Source organism: Plectrocnemia conspersa, unplaced genomic scaffold, assembly GCF_051122295.1.
Source record: "Plectrocnemia conspersa isolate PC_06_02 unplaced genomic scaffold, ASM5112229v1 ptg000007l, whole genome shotgun sequence".
NCBI classification, from domain to species: domain Eukaryota; kingdom Metazoa; phylum Arthropoda; class Insecta; order Trichoptera; family Polycentropodidae; genus Plectrocnemia; species Plectrocnemia conspersa.
Genome location: NW_028277171.1, coordinates 11916922 through 11933859, shown reverse-complemented (window position 1 = coordinate 11933859; position 16938 = coordinate 11916922). Strand labels below are relative to the sequence as shown.

Here is a 16938-nt window from a genome sequence, read left to right as displayed (position 1 = left end):
GGATGTCAGATATGGAAGTACCATCTGAAGTGTCTTGTCTTTTGCCGACAGTGATGTATGAATATATACCAGTCATGTCATTTTATGAAGTTATTCAGTATGGTATAGCGAATCATATACTATGTTCTATATAAATAAAAAAAAGGTTTAAAGCACTGGCTTAACAAGATGGGGATTATCTCCCAGACGTAGTTTATTATTCTGTGCGAAAACAAAAGGAGTTGTTTGTCTTGTCAACGAAACGACTCAATGATAATCTCGTTTTTGTGTATATGAACGTGTGGTATAAAGTGGTTTTGTATGTATGACATTAAAATTATTCATTATAATTTAAAATAAACTAAATTAAATGGTTTGTAAATTATATGAATATTATTTATTACTCGTTTGGAATTAAATTAGGTGATTGCGTGTCATATAAAGTCCTTTGAAGAAGCATAAAAATAAAAAAAAACATAAATTTCAAAGCAATAACGCTTTACTAAATCTGGTGAGTGATTTTTCATTATTTTCAGACACGTTTTTGACGGGCAATTTTTATTAAAATTTTAAAATGTTTTACTTTGACTAACATGTCTCTAACAAATTTATCATTTATAATATATTTTTATAAAGCTATTAGCACTGTTTGTATTGCATGAAAACATTATAATTATTTACAGTAAATAAAAATATTATGTTAGAAAAAAATAATAAGACAATTTATTATTTAAAATATTAAAAAAACCGCCACTTTCACATACCAAATATTTTTTTGATTATGTATAATTTTATTTCATGAATTCTTTGTCTTCTTTTAAATAAACTTTAATTTAAAGAAAGCTTTTGAACATTAAGTTATTATAGAAAGAGTTAAATGAAAGGCATCTTATTTTATTAAAAATACATGATTTAACGGCAGATAATCTGATTCATGCTTATTTAAAAATAGAATTTATAATTATTGCTATATTTGATTGTATCAAATCAATAATAAATTATTGAAAAAATCTATAATTTTAGAGGTTATGAAATTGCCAAAATTATTTTAATTGCACTGATTTCGTCTTTCAAAGAAATAAGTCTAAATAATAAAAAAGGTTTTAATCTGTAATAGAAAGATAAGTGAAATATGAGGGATCAGGCAGAATTTTAATAGTAATTAGTGTTGTATAAGATTTCGCATTATCATTTAGCAATATCGCTTAAAATCAATATCGGATGTTCAATGGTTAATTGGTTATTAATTTCGTAGAAAAATTAAACCATGTATAGAACATGGTTTTAATTTATTTACAATATATTTTAGTTACGCTGTACATCTTGCCTTATTTGAGAAATTAATAATGAATAAATCACTAACAATTTTTTTTCTGGTATAAACTTGATTTCGGGCTTCTTTGCTGTACTCATTATACATTAATCATCACAGGTAATGATTACAGATTTTTAAACATTGCTCTTGTTTTTTTTGGTAATTTTGTGCAGTACCCGTTTATTATTTTTTTAACCTTTCTTATAGGATCTAGATGTAAATTAAAATAAAAATCTCTACTGCAAGTTGTTTGTGGATTTACTTAAGCAATGTTTCTTAATCTTTCTCTAAGAACAGAAAATATAGCTCTTTGAAGGTTAATATCACTAGTACGATTTTTTCGAACCAACGCCTTACATTTCTCTGTCTAACGATACCCTTACTAAATCCCAAGTTGATGCGCTACGCTCAGTTTTACTGCAAGAACACAACATCCTTTGTAAAATTTTTCACTACGAATGTCTTGTTTTGATCACAGTGAATTTCCAAATTAATAAAAATCGTTGTATTGATATGAAACAACATAATCAAATATTTCTTAATTAGAATACAATATAAATTGAATTTGCCACAAATTATGTTTAATGTTTAGCATTTAAGATTCATAATATAGTGTGTTAATAAATATACTTTTGTAATTAAATAAACAATTAGTCAATCATATAATGATATATAAAATAAATTTAAATGAAACTTTGATGAAAAACCTTATAATAATTGATAAATAAATATGCTAATTTATTCATATGATGATATATAAATTAACTTGAAAAGTTACTTACTTGAAAACACGTACATGGCTTGTTTTCAATATTATGTATAATATAAACATTATTATTACAAAGTCGGATGTTCAAAGTTTCACTGCAATATACCATGTAAACGGTTTCGCAGCTTTACAAGTATGCAAAGTTAAATATTATATAATGTAATATAATATAAGAAAAATATACAATAACAGATTTGTGTAAAAATTAAAGTGATGCAAAAAAGTTTGTTTAAATATGGTAACGAGGCTTTTAAAATATTTTGCACAATTATTCATTAACATTAAAGCAATACATAATAATAATTTGCATTTAAAATAAAAGTACTTGGTTTCAATTAATGTTAATATTGAATACATTTCTGATTTTACGCAGTCTAAATTGCGCCGTATATTATTAATAGCGTTTTAACCTACATTTTATACATATAGTATACATTTTTATTTGAATTAATAAAATGTATTCAATCTGTAATATTTGTATTCGAATATTCGAGTTCAATTTTTTTCTTTCGACGTATGTACATACGCCGTATGTGACGAAAGCGAAATTTGGCATTGCCGGAAAATTCGTATATTCTCAAGAGGGATTGATTCGGATCGAAAATGTTATATATTTGTTCGTGGAATGAATGAGCTGTGGTAGGAGAAAGAGAGAAAAACGAGTATTTACAAAATAAAACGTAATGCTGTTATTGTAAATTATCGCAGATTTTCTCCCATTGAAACTGTCGATTTCCCCTATGGGCGTATTTTCCCTGAGAAAGAAAAATGTTTGCCGTCCGACTTTTTCAGAAGAGGAACGCATCCGCACACACGTCATCCGAAAAGTCTATTGTACCACGTTGATTCTTCTTTTCGAAAGAGAGAAAGAAAATAGAAGCCAGAAACTAGGGGGTGAGCCGAAACGAAGGCTTTGAGCTTGCGGCTCTATTTTCACCGCAAAATAAAAGATTCAATCAATTCTGTCGCCATTGTTAAAGTGTCAGAACGATTTTCTATTCAGTCTGCTCGTAGCGCAAGCAGATTTTCCCCTATTTTTTTGCTGAAAGAGAAAAACATAAACATTCACTTATCGTGGAGAAATATATTATACCCTTAAACTTTCAAGTGTATTAAACAAAAAAATACAGCAGTGACACTATTCAAAGGAAGCATAAGTCTTCCTACAAAAATAAAATGTATATTTTTAATTTTAATGTAGTAATACATAACACTTTTATTCAATTTATAACCAAAAATATATTTTTACACATAAAAAAGTTAGGAGCTATGGAAGAAATAAAATTAAGAATCATTAAAAAAATTATCTTAGCAAACGTTTTAAGAATGTATATTACTTCTGAGACTTTCTCATATACTTATTTAATTGAAATTCATACTTAAGCATCTACTTTAGCTCATCAGATCTTCAAGAGCCTTTATTAGACTACAACCAAGAAGAAACCAACTTAACTTTAGACTAATGAAGATTGCAAAAGCCACAGAACTATAAGTCTAACCACAGAACAGATCATTTTTAATGACTAGTTTCTAAGATCCGTGTTTTTGAATATAGATAAAATATTCCTCCAAAACACGTTGTTTACATTAATTATGTGTAAATAATGTACAGCAAGTTATTATTAGGAATATTATCAATTTCTGCCGCCAGTATAGCAATGATGCTAATTATTTTTTAATATTTTACTAAGTGCATAAAATCTTTTATGAATTCGCATTTTGTTCACTGATTCGGAGTATCGCGAATGACTTTCATATTTAATTATCTCTGAACCAACATTAGAGAATTGATAATTTGTCATACTAATGTAACAGTGATAATTTAGATATTATTTTTATATCTAGTTTATATAAATACTTTATTTTTTTATCTTTTAAGTTTAAAAAGTTCAAAAATACTTTTTAAGTTTAAGAATTTGTGTGAGATTTTTATTATGAATTAAAATGCTATAAAAATATGAAATATTTTTATTTTGTCACGCAACTTGATAAACTTTAAAGGTTATGGACTTATAAAGAAAAAGAGAAAGCGAGAGAGCGACTTTTACTTTAAGACATAAAAAATTCTCAAGATAAAGATTTACTCTCTCGTTACCGATAAGAACAAGTGTTCACATACATTTATACGTAGGTTCACCTACATTCTCAGAAGATCAATTTGGTTAGAACGAAAGTTTACATCTTGCGTGCCTATGCAATATACGCGAAACAGTTTTCTTTCAAGTAAATTTAAGTTTACACATGAAAAGGCGACTCTATGCAAATGCGCGTAACATAATTTTCCATAAACGAAATATAAGTTTGAGAGCAACGTGCTACGATGGTAATTTTAAAATATAAATTTCTCGACATAAATATGTACATACATTATCACAAAGTGAATGATGTATTCCGAAAGTCTTTGATGAAAATGTCAATTTAATTTCCTTTAAGGTTTATGTCGCTATGAAAAATGCGTAAAATTTCCTAAAGTTCTATATTTATACTTTATTTTTTTTAATAAACGTTGTTCTTTATCAGTTAACATTACATTTATAAAGCCATATAATTTTATATTATATGTTTTTATATTTTTATATTATGCGTGCATATTTCTATATTTCCTGGTTTTTGTGTATATTTATTATCGTTTTATTGTATTCCGTTACCGTTAAATAAAGTATTCTATTACCGTTTTATATGCCTATTTAGCTTCTTATCTTCCCTTGTTTTTACTGCCTAAAAACCAATAATTCTTCGTCTCCATCAATAAGTTTCACTTTTATCACGTAATTTTTGCCGCAGTATTCCAAACGTTCCCGATAATCTCAATCATTTGCAACTCGAATGAAAAAAACCGTGCAACTTTTAATATTAAAATCTATAAATTAACCAATAGCGTGTAATTCATACAAAACTTTCATAATATTTTTTTATTACTACCAAAAATTCGTGATATTCGTTGGCGAAAAAAATTTCCATAATATTCGTATTTAAATACGGACCGTAACAATTTTGCACTTTCGGTTTGTTATAATACGATTTTAAAGACCCATCGAACGCCCGTGAACCGATTTTGGCGACGTCTGCTCGCGAAAGACAGTGAAATATGCGATTTCCTCTCATTCGAATATGATTTATTCCACTCGCCCTATTGTATTTCGGACGCGAATATCCCACAGTGTATAAATCTTCGTCGAGTTTTGCGATAACGACAATGATATATTATTTTTTTATCAATACAATGTTGCGAAATACTGATTTACCATAAATTGTCGAATAGACCGGAGAAACTAAAAAAAAAACGACTGATTTGTATGGTTATTTTGCGGTGATGGAAAAACGAGAAAAGAAAATTGTGACCGATATCTGCACGCAAGGTTTTATTTTCAATATGAAAATATAAATAAAAATAATATAATAGCTACCGATAATAATATTAAATATCAGCATTATTATTTCTATTATGTGAATACATTTTAATTAAAATACTACAATGTAAAATAACATTAGCGAGCTGATATTATTTTTCAAAAACTAATAATTTTTGCTATTAAGTTGACTTTAATTACTCATGCAACACTTCTTACTATAAAAGCATTTAATAGCTAGATTATAAATTATGTGGAGTCCCATGCACTGTATTTCATTTTTTCTAATAGAAAACTATTAATAGATAACAGCATTAATCAAGTAACTCTTGCACATATATATATATATATACATAAGTCTTATCTTTTTTAAATCACATAGTACTGATAAAATTTGTAGTGAAGTTGTGGTACCTTTGCAACATTTATTATATGTAAAACATATTTACAGTACTCTTCGTTTCATTTTTACCCAGTTTAAAACTCAACAACATTACCCGTTGAATTTACATTTTTAATTCTTTCATTTCACTAACTGCAAAAACAAGTATAATATTGTAATGTGATGAAGGACGACTTTTTCCTAAAAATATGTAATTAAAGTCACTAGTTAAAATATTGTATCTGCGTTAGTAGCCTATACATATCTTTAGATATAATTCGTCTGAGAAGTTTATTGATCTGCACTGTTGTGACACATATAACTTCCCGGAAAAAATAGAAACGCCAAATATTCATCATTTTATCTGCACAGAAGATATCTCTGGTAATAAAGTACATCAAAATATTATTATAAGCTAATGTTGTTTATTAGTTATTAAATATATATAAACATGCTTCGATGACTACAAAAAAGCGTTAGATAGGGTCAAATATGACGAACTAATAAAGATGCTCTAAAATTGTTAAATCGAGAGTAATGATATTATTATAATTTAAAACTTATATTGGCTATTAATATCCCGAGGGGAGTTTGCCAAGGCTAAATATTGTCACCGTTGCTATTCGACCTTTACTCTGAATAAAGCTTTTAAACAATAACAAATGTTACAAGAAATACCATCAGATATGTAGACGATACTGTTATTTTCAAAGACAGCAAAGGCAATCAACAAAATAAACCACGCTGGATAACGACTATCATCACTTTTTAATAATGGACAAAAAATCGGCAGCATGATAATAGTAACACTTGACCCTGAAACAGAAATTAAATACGCAATAGAGTATGCTTGAATGGTTTTTACCGGCAGAAGAAAATTCTTATGCTACGACAATATAAATCCTAAGCTTCGACAGAAAATGATCAATTGTTTGTTTTATACTGTTATGTGGAATAGAGACATGAACCTTAAAGGTGAACACCGTTAACATATTGGAGGCATTGGAAATGTTGATTCATAAGAGAATGCTCTGAATTCCTTGAACGGACATGGTCAACAATTTTAGAAAGAGCGAAAATACAAAGGTATTTGTTGAGAAACATTAAAATCTGAAAGGTTTAATACTTTGACGTGTTCTCCGAGGATTAAAATACGGTCTCATATTAATCATAAAACAAAGAAAGAAAATATCGTGGCTTAGCAATATTTGTGTATGAACTGAAACGAGAGGTGTGCAAGATAAACAGACCTACTTCAGATTGATAGCCGACGTTGGAGAGGCCAGATAAGGCACATAGAGATAAAGAAATTTGAGACTGCCTTGAAAAAAATTATTGGATCTTCCATGTAAATAAAAATCACAATAAATAGTTAAAATATTTATTTTATAGTCATAAACTCAGGCAATAAATAAAGATAATAACTTAGGTTAGACACTTTGACAATAATTGGTTAACAATTAATTCGTTTACGGTTTTTGACTAAATTTTGTTATTTAACCTTCACTTAAATATCAGGATTATGAATTGTATATTATGCTTATATAATATATATTAAAGTAAAAGCTAAATAAGTATACTAACAAACTTAATATTAATGAAATGTTCATATAATATTTTTATAAAATAAAATGTAAATAATGACATTTAAAAACTTTAACACGCAACTGAATTTAAGGCAAAAAAATATTTTTTAATAATTTTGTAAGTAAAAAAAATCATATTTATTCGTATATATTAAAATAGCAATTAAATCACCAGCTTTGATTATGCACCTGTGAAAAATTGTGTAATATTTTTAAGTGTACACATTTATAGCCAAGGTAACGGAACCCACATTAATCTACAATACTTTAGTTCTGATAAAATCTTGTTAAAATCAGCAAACTTAGTCCCTCATTTTATGCGGATATTTTATATTATAGTAAAGTGTACAAATTTGCATAAATTACATAATAAAGTTGTGTAAAGTTCAAAGCATTCATACAAGCATTTTTTTATGAATGTCACAGATGCTACCAACGACAGAAATAAACCTTTTTTAAAACTTAGATAAAAAATCAAATCAACCAATTTATTCACATTTATATTTTTATCATTATTTGTACCTTACCCTTTATATCATGTTAAATTGATATTGCATTTTTAATAATCGCGAGCGTTTTTATATATCGAGGCATTTTTTGTATATTTTCGCGTTAAACGAGCTTATCTATGTTACAAACGTCGGAAATTTGCTCGGTTGAATATATACATAAAAAAAGAGATTGAACCGCGCTTTTCACGAACGTTAAAATATCCACAGATTAGATTTTACGTGAACTGAAAAATCGGATAATGTTAAATATATTTCGACTTCGTGCTTACATAACAACTTCCTGTTAAATGACCACGTGATGTTGTATTTGTTTAACAAGTACCAAGAAACTTTATTCACATATATATGAACGTTTCAGTAAGCTGTAGCTAAGTAGTTAATCCTCGTAGATATTGTATTATATAATACAATCGTATGAAATATGTACTATATGTTAAAATTGTCACTTCTGTTATAAAAAATGACAAATTAGCTGATATTTATATGTAAAACGAATTAAACAATGTATATATAAACAATTTAAATAAATAGTTTTAGTTTTAAATAAATTTAATAACATATCTATAAACATACTTTCGTCTATTTTGAAACACTTTCGTGTATTTTAAAAGCTTATATAGAATTAATATTATATAATAAAAATAACATTTAATATGTAATATTTAGTCATGAAACAAAAATTTTTTATTATTTTAAATATCAGTGAAATATATTAAAATTAATATATATATATATATATATATATATTTGTTGCGATAAACAAAGTTAGTCGGTCTAAATATTTTTATCTCATAATTTATTAAAAGGAAATAATAATATTAGACATATTTTGAGCTTATTATTATGACGTTAAATACAGTTTTTTTACACAAATAATTTGCAGAAATATCCTTAAAAAATATATTTTTATCTAAAAAATAGCAATAAAGCGACGTTTAGAACTCTTAGATACAATATCTATACCCTTGTTAGTTACAAGGTATATAATAGAATATTAATGTAAAATGAATAATATGAACAGTACTTATGATTTTATAATTAAATAGGAAATCTATTTGCTATTGACATTATAATAAAATAAAGCAGATAATAAAATATTTATTGATAAATTTAATAAATCAATGAATTACGTAATAATATCGGAAGATACATTTGTACTGGTTGACTTAAAGTGAGTCTTTACTTTGTAGTTGTAAATAACTTTTTTTTTATATTTATTTACACAATAAATAATTTTATAAAACATTCATAAATGTATTGGTTTGATCATCATATATTTATGAATTGTTATTGTATTGAAGTATTTTTATTTAAATAAAAAAAACCGGTTGCCTAAAATTTATCTATTCATTATAACATATGATAAATATAATGTTGTATTTTATGAAGTATGCTAATTGGTGACAGTTTGTCCATATGGGCTAAAGGGCTGCAGTCCTCCCAGTATGTTCATGTTCTTGTTTAAAATATTGTTATCTATGTAAACTGCTCAAATTAATTTTTGTCTAATAAAATATCTTAAATAGTACATATTTTAAATTTATAAGGAATATTTTGTTCCATAGCTGCAGCTCCTTCACTACAAATTCTTATGGGCTGTCACTGATATATGTTACAATTATAAATATAAATATACGGTTACATCACACTAATTAATAATAATTTATTTATAATTATTATTATTAAATTAAAATCACCAGCATTTGTAAATGTTTTCTTTTTAATGAGACATTTTTTAATTATCCTAAGTATTTCATAATTTAATCATATATAAATAAAAATGTTTTATTTTAGCAATGTTTTTCATAGAAATTGAATTTAATAAACGAAAATCATTAATCCCGTTTGACAGTGCCTTTGCCTTTTAGAAAATTATAAAATAATTAATTGCGAAAATATTTAACTTACCGACGAAACGATAATTGAATTGTTTACATAATTTCAAGAACGTACCTAGCGGTTGGTTATTCTTGTTATTTTTTTTGAAAATAACTAAGTATAATCAATTATAATATTTTATAAAATAACGTAGCTATTACATATTATCAAAGTGGAAATAAGGTCGCGTCAGGCGAAAGGATTAAATACTAATTTTTCATTATGGAACATTAAAAAATTCTCACAATCAAAAGCTCGCGATTATTTAAGCTCTGCTGAGCATTCCCCCACGGCTCTAGGGTTATCTTCTTTGGGCCCTTCACTTAGTAGGATCACGCCTTTTTTATCGGAAGATATAAATTTTGCCGAAAAGGACCTTTGTGCGGCCAAAAAGAAAGAAATGGCCTTTGCCAAAAGGTCTCGGGAGTTATTTCGAATAGTTTAATTCCGGCATGTGTACCTATACATATCTGTATGCAATATATGTACATAAGTCCTCTAATATCTTTATAACACAGATGTAATAATCTTTAATATTTTTTATTGGCCCCAAAAAATATAATTAACAACCTATTTTTAACGTTATTAATTTAATTCCGTAAAAAATATTTTAAGCGCAAGGGGATTCTTTTTTTTAAGAATCTTACTAAATGACGGTAATAAGTTGATGGTGTATATAAGATCTTTATTACCAATAACCATATGCAGGTTTGATTATGATGTTATTAATTTTATAAATTGCATATTAAATCAAATTCTTATAAAAAAGTGAAACGGAGCATGTTTTTCTCTTTTGCGAGCAGATAAAATCTCTTGTAACATAATTGAATTGTTCTAATCAGATATTTTCTTTAAAAATAAAATAAAAAAAACAAGTCTCGCAAACACTACCGCACAGAACAAGCAGTTCAAGCACTAATCTGGTCTAACGATCGCAAAGTTCTTGCACTGCTTTACATAAGCGAATAGATGTTACGATTATAGCCGCAGCAAAAGGAAACTAAGAATAACGCCTCGCAATAATAACACGACCCGCACTAAAGCTCAAGTGCTTTATAAATTGATAAAAATATCACTATTTGCACAGAAAACCCGCAAAACGGTCGTCGAGGTAGAAAAAATACAAGTCAAAACGAGGGGTGAGTCTTCGGGGTCATTAAATAGAGGTCACGGGGTCTAAGGGTGTCAATTTCGGGGCAGGCAAGGGTCGTGAAAACCGAAAAGCTGGAGAAAAACCAGTACAACGGAAACCGACTTGTCCCGGACGACTTAACTGAATTTCTCACAAAAACTCATAAGTACGTAGGTATCATATGCGCAATGTAAAATATTATATAATAATGAAAGTGACTGCAAATAATTTCGCAAGAAAATAATATTTAACCGTATAAAAAGGGTGAAAAATATTAAAAATAATTGATAACTTTTATGTTGTTCTCTAAAGTTTGCCCTACTTTTTGCTCATCTGATTTGCAAACGAAACACAATCATATGTAATACTTGGCGCGATAACAGAAGCGCGCAAGTGTATAATTGGTAGTAAAGTTAGGTTATTATTTATAATTTATTTTTTATTTTTTATTATATTTGTTTAAACAATAAATATTTGGAAAGAAAGTTAATTTAATTTAATTTGTTATTTTAAATTAAAAAAAAAATCATTGCACTGCCCTTGTGACTGTGCTTTTGTGTAGCTGAATTTATAAGCTTTATATTGTTTTTATTTATTTATATAAATATTTTGAGTTAAGTCAGGAAAGATAATTAATGTATTTTTTATTAATTAGAATTTTTTGCCAATTAATATATTATATTAGTCAGGTTAGGTTTGTTTTTTATTTGAGAAAAATTAAGACCCACTTATAAAATAAATTTTAGGTACTTTGCAATCGCTGCACCGCCCTTGTGACTGCTTTTATGTGTAATTTAATTCATAAAATGATACTATTTTTTTATTTATTAATAAATATTTTGAGTTAGTATATGATAGTCAAGGGTTTTTACTTTTTAATGCCGTTCAATAACAATTAGATAAGAATGGTTCGATTTTTTCACATTCTTGAAAAAATAGACCCCTCAAATATGGAGCTCGAGTGACTTGCACTCGTTGCACCGCCCTTGTAAATATCTCTATATGTACCTACGGTATAAAATTGAGAACACATGTGTCTAAATTTATAATTTTTTCTTATATTTACAAACAAAAATATTTTAAGTTATGCTAGGTTAGGGTACAATTAATCCTAGCCCAACTCAGCCTAACTAAGTTCCCTAAACTTTTATTTTATTTATTAACCGTAGATTTTATTAAATCAAAATGATGTTTTACCAAAAACTAAGCCCTATAAAAGTCTCGGGTATGTTTTCCACCTAGCTTAATTAGCTTTTTCTTTTCAAAATAGTTGCTATAAAAAAAAAGTTGTTCCTTAAAAAAAATTTAAAAGAAAAAAGTTAATAGATCAAAAATGATCAATATTACAAAAAAATATTGTTTTTAACAATATTTTAATTTATTTTGTATTTAAAAGACATGATAATTGCTAGAGTTTTAAACACATTGCCATAAAATTTGAACTAAAAAGGAATATTGTAGATATTTTTATTTTATTATAAGTTATGTTTTCTCCCTTTTTATTGTATTTTAAGAGCAATCAATATTTTGACTTAGGTTAGGTACGGTTTGATTTTTTTGCATATAAAAATTAAACTTGCTTATAATATTTATTTATTTATTTATTAAAATTATAACCATCGTGACCTGACAGGCAAACCTAATGCGTCACGATAGTCAAAAGTACTAATACATCATAATACATACAAATATAAACAAGACAAAACAACAGACATAAATCACCTCAACAGGTGTGCATTGTCCCATACGAATTGAACCAAAACTCCATAAGTGCAAGAGAAAATGTCAATATTACTATGGACAGAATTGACCAGATAAATGGCCTTGGCCAGAGAAGAGTTGGCAAGTGCTCCAGTTCTACACTTAACAGGCAAGAATAGTGGACGCGACCGAGAACTATATCCACCTTCAGGAGCCCACATTTGAAGCTGCTCGAGCACTGAAGGATTGTCTACGATGCCCTTGAGCAATTTCCAAAAGTGTTTAATTACATAAACACTTCTGCGAGTCGACAAAGAAACGTATCCCAGGGCTCCCAAAATAAAAGCACTGGGAAACAAGAACGGATAATACCCGTATTCCTTAAAGTATAAATATCGAAGAAATTTACGTTGTACTTTTTCCAGCTTCAATTCATTAAATTGATTCATTACGCCTGGGATCCAAATGATGGAGCTAGTTTCTAGTATGCTGCGGACTAGAGTATCATAAAGAGTGCGCAATACTAAAGTATTCCTGAAGTAACGCGCATTTCTCATGATAAAACCGAGCATTTTTATGGATTTGCTATGAGTCTCTGCAATGTGCTGGCTAAATTTCCAACGTTCTTCGAAAGTCACTCCTAAATCCTTAGTTGAAGAAAACCTTTCCAGAAAATATCCGCCTAGATGGTATGAATATTTTGCCAGCGCTAATGACCTTGAAAATGAAATTGTGGGACATTTCTTTACACTGAAAGGCAATTGGTTATAGCAAGCTCATTTCCATATAGAGTTGAGATCCTCCTGTAGGTCGAGGGAATCAGAAATCGAATGCATTTTCTTGTAAATTTTCAAGTCATCTGCATATAATAAAAAATCTGAATGCTCTATTGCTGTTTTTATGTCATTAATGAACAATAAAAACAACAATGGACCCAAATTGGATCTTTGAGGTACTCCAGTAAGGGTCTTATATCGTTCTGAAAAGGAGTTATTATACTTGACGAATTGATATCTATTGGTCAAGTAATTTGAGAATAGATTTATGAGATCTTCAGAAAACCCGAAATTAAATAACTTTTTTACAAGTAAAGCATGGTTAACTTTATCAAATGCTTTTTCAAAATCTGTGTATACGACGTCCACTTGTACACCAGAGTCCAATGATTTTGAAACATAGTTAGACAAAACCATTAGATTAGTGACAGTGGATCGAGATTTACGGAAACCATGTTGTTGGTCGAGAAGCATACACCTGCAATGATTAAAAATGTATTTATGCAAAACAATTTCAAATAATTTTGCAGGTGATGAGATCAAAGCTATTGGCCTGTAATTGTCAATCTGAGATTTGGGACCCTTTTTATGAATCGGAGTGACTTTTGAACATTTCCACAATTCTGGAAAACAAGAGGATCTCAAAATTAAATTAAATATAAATTTTAGAGGCTGTAAAATACCAGACTTGCATCCTTTCAGAATGTAGTCTGGAATAAAATCTGGTCCCGAGGTAAAAATGGACTTTAGTCTGCTAAATCCATATTGCATATCAACTAAACTAAAGGTTTTGATTGATAACAAAGATGACCATGAACGATGAGTCTCATCGTAATTAGAATTAAACTCTAAATGTGACCCATCATTATGGTATACATCCATCTGCAATCTCTTCAGAACCTTCAAAATTGATGTTGTTCCAACTCATCGATGACTGTAAGGATTGGCCATTGCGTTTTGAGTTAACGAATTTCCAAAATTTTTTCAATATGAAGCTGCTTATGATGTTCAGCCGGTAAACTCACTTTGTGACCGCCACAATATGCACCTGAAGGTCTTGTATTACGTACACATGTACCTAAATATGTAAGTTTTACTTACTTATAATGAAAATTATTTGAGTTAGACTAGCTTAGGATACAATTCACCGTAACCTAATTCAACATTATTCAAATATTTGTATCAACATATTTTTTTCTTAAAAATAATTACCAAAAAGATAAAAAAACGATAACTGCTATAGTTTTTATTATATTCACATATTTTTTTGCCTAAAAAAGACCCTTTAAAAATATTAGCAGTGTTTGTTAGCTATTTCTTATTCTGTTTAAATAACAGCTATTAAAAAATTTAAACTATATAACAAATAATAAATTAAAAAGATAAATATTTTAAAAAGTTCAATATTATAAATAAAAACAAAATAAAAAATTCTAAAAAAATCTTGTAAATATTTCGGGTTATTAATGAATTTTGTATTAAAATGGCTGTCAATAAAAAATGTGTTTTTGTTATACAAATTAGAAAAAAGTTAAGAAATAGAAATGGAGAGAGTTGAAAAAATAAATTAACACATTTATTTTTCAATATAGGTTAAATAAAATGGCAATGGTAAAATCGTAACTTTGCTTAAAAATATCTTAAAAAAAAACCTAGTCTTGTTGGACCAGATAACTATTAATATAAATTACACAAATATATTATAAATTAATTTTTGTGCCATCAAAAAACAGGACTTTTTTTACTTTCTGTCATTGATATTTTAATTAACTTTAAAGTACTTATAATCAATGATCTTAACATACAATATAGCGAAATACATTTTTTGACTTAAGAGAATATGTCAGTTGCTACATGCTTAATTAAATTGTCAAGATAAAACACGAAGTTCTTTTAAAAAATATTAAATATAATCTAATATGAATGAAATGTGACTGAAGTAATGATTTTGAGTGGCACATTTAAAGGCTGGAATGTATTCATTCCTAGATTTCCATACACTGAAATTGACTTTAAAGATAAATAATGATCAAAAAATATATAACTCCAAAGGCTGAAAATATTTTATAAATTTCATTATCTAGAATATAACATATTATGATATATATATATACATAATACATAATATAAAATTTAATTAAAAATAGAAAAACTACATTTTCTATACAATAAATCGAAAAATCAAAACAGGTAACGAAGACATATTTTAATATATTAATTTAATCAATCAAGAGCTTATGTTCAATATTATTTGTAGCAATAATGGTATACGAGATTATATTGTATTTTTTAAATATATTTTAATTGAATTTGTAATACATGGAAAATCTTAAAATCTTTAATGTTGTGCATATTCAAATACTTCAAAGCCCTTTGAATATCGAATGAATTTAATAATTTGAAGTAGCATTTGGTGAAGATGAGATATCTTAATTAAAATATCGTTTATATTTTTGCCGTAGACGTATCGAAAATTGCCTATAATCATATAATATATAATAACCTTAATTTTTGTTGAGTGCACAATATAAATATGTTCAAGAACATCCAACCACTTCAGACATTACATAATATTATATTTCACAAACACATGGTTGTAGGAACGCGTGTAATTTTAATTATAATGAATTTGCGTACATAATAGCAAATTAACGGCTCTTGTTTCCGATAACGAAGCTTCGTTTAATAAATTAATTTGTGCGTAGTCAAACAGCAATTAAACATTGTAATAACGAACATCGTATACGGCTTAGTTAATCTGTAACTATTATTAGAGTTGACACAGTATCTAAAATTGGCATCCCATCCCTATAGTACAAATGAATGAATTACTAAAGCGATTCTTCAATTCTATCCAGATTTGCTTTAATGCTACGGATGTAGTCTGAAAGCGGATATATAATATATTGTACATGCATATACACGTATTGTTAAATGTGGATGTTGCGGACTTTTTAATGTATTCTCGACATGGATCCAAGCGCTTTTAGCGAACGAAAAGTTATCCTCGGTGGCGACATTTGACAAAGCAAAATACACAAAACTAGCAAAGACGGTTTTTGGAATGAATCGCGAACTAAAAGGAATTTCTTCTTTCGAAAGTTTCTTCAGCCAATTATCCCGAGCGATTAATGCCGGATGAAAGACCACTGCTAGTTTATTTCTTCTAGAAAATAAATGGAATCGTGAATGTCACATTGGTACAAACAAAGTCGAACTATAAATTAGATTATATCAAACTATAGTGTCTATATATACATAAATTCACCTATATTTACACGATTTGTATCTTTGTATGTTTTTAATGCCACATTTTGTAGAATAATGGTCCATAATACATAGCTTTAAAATGATGAGTGTACTATATACTTCACAAAAACATACTATATGTGTTTAAAAATCTTACATATTACTTTGAAATATTTTTGATAAAACTATACAGCAATTTTACCCCTTTTTTTTGTTAAAAGATAGATCACTGATTTATGCTAAAATTATTGTATTGCCTTTGTCACACTGAAAATAATTAGAGATGATATTTCTGTATTTATTTGTTAT

General features: G+C 27.6%; 1 protein-coding gene across 2 annotated transcripts in view; it reads left to right on the top strand.

The window, feature by feature from the left end:
* LOC148233935 (uncharacterized) overlaps window positions 1-16938 on the top strand; it is a 51314-nt gene that overhangs the window by 14368 nt on the left and 20008 nt on the right. The gene's annotated exons all lie outside the window — the stretch shown is intronic.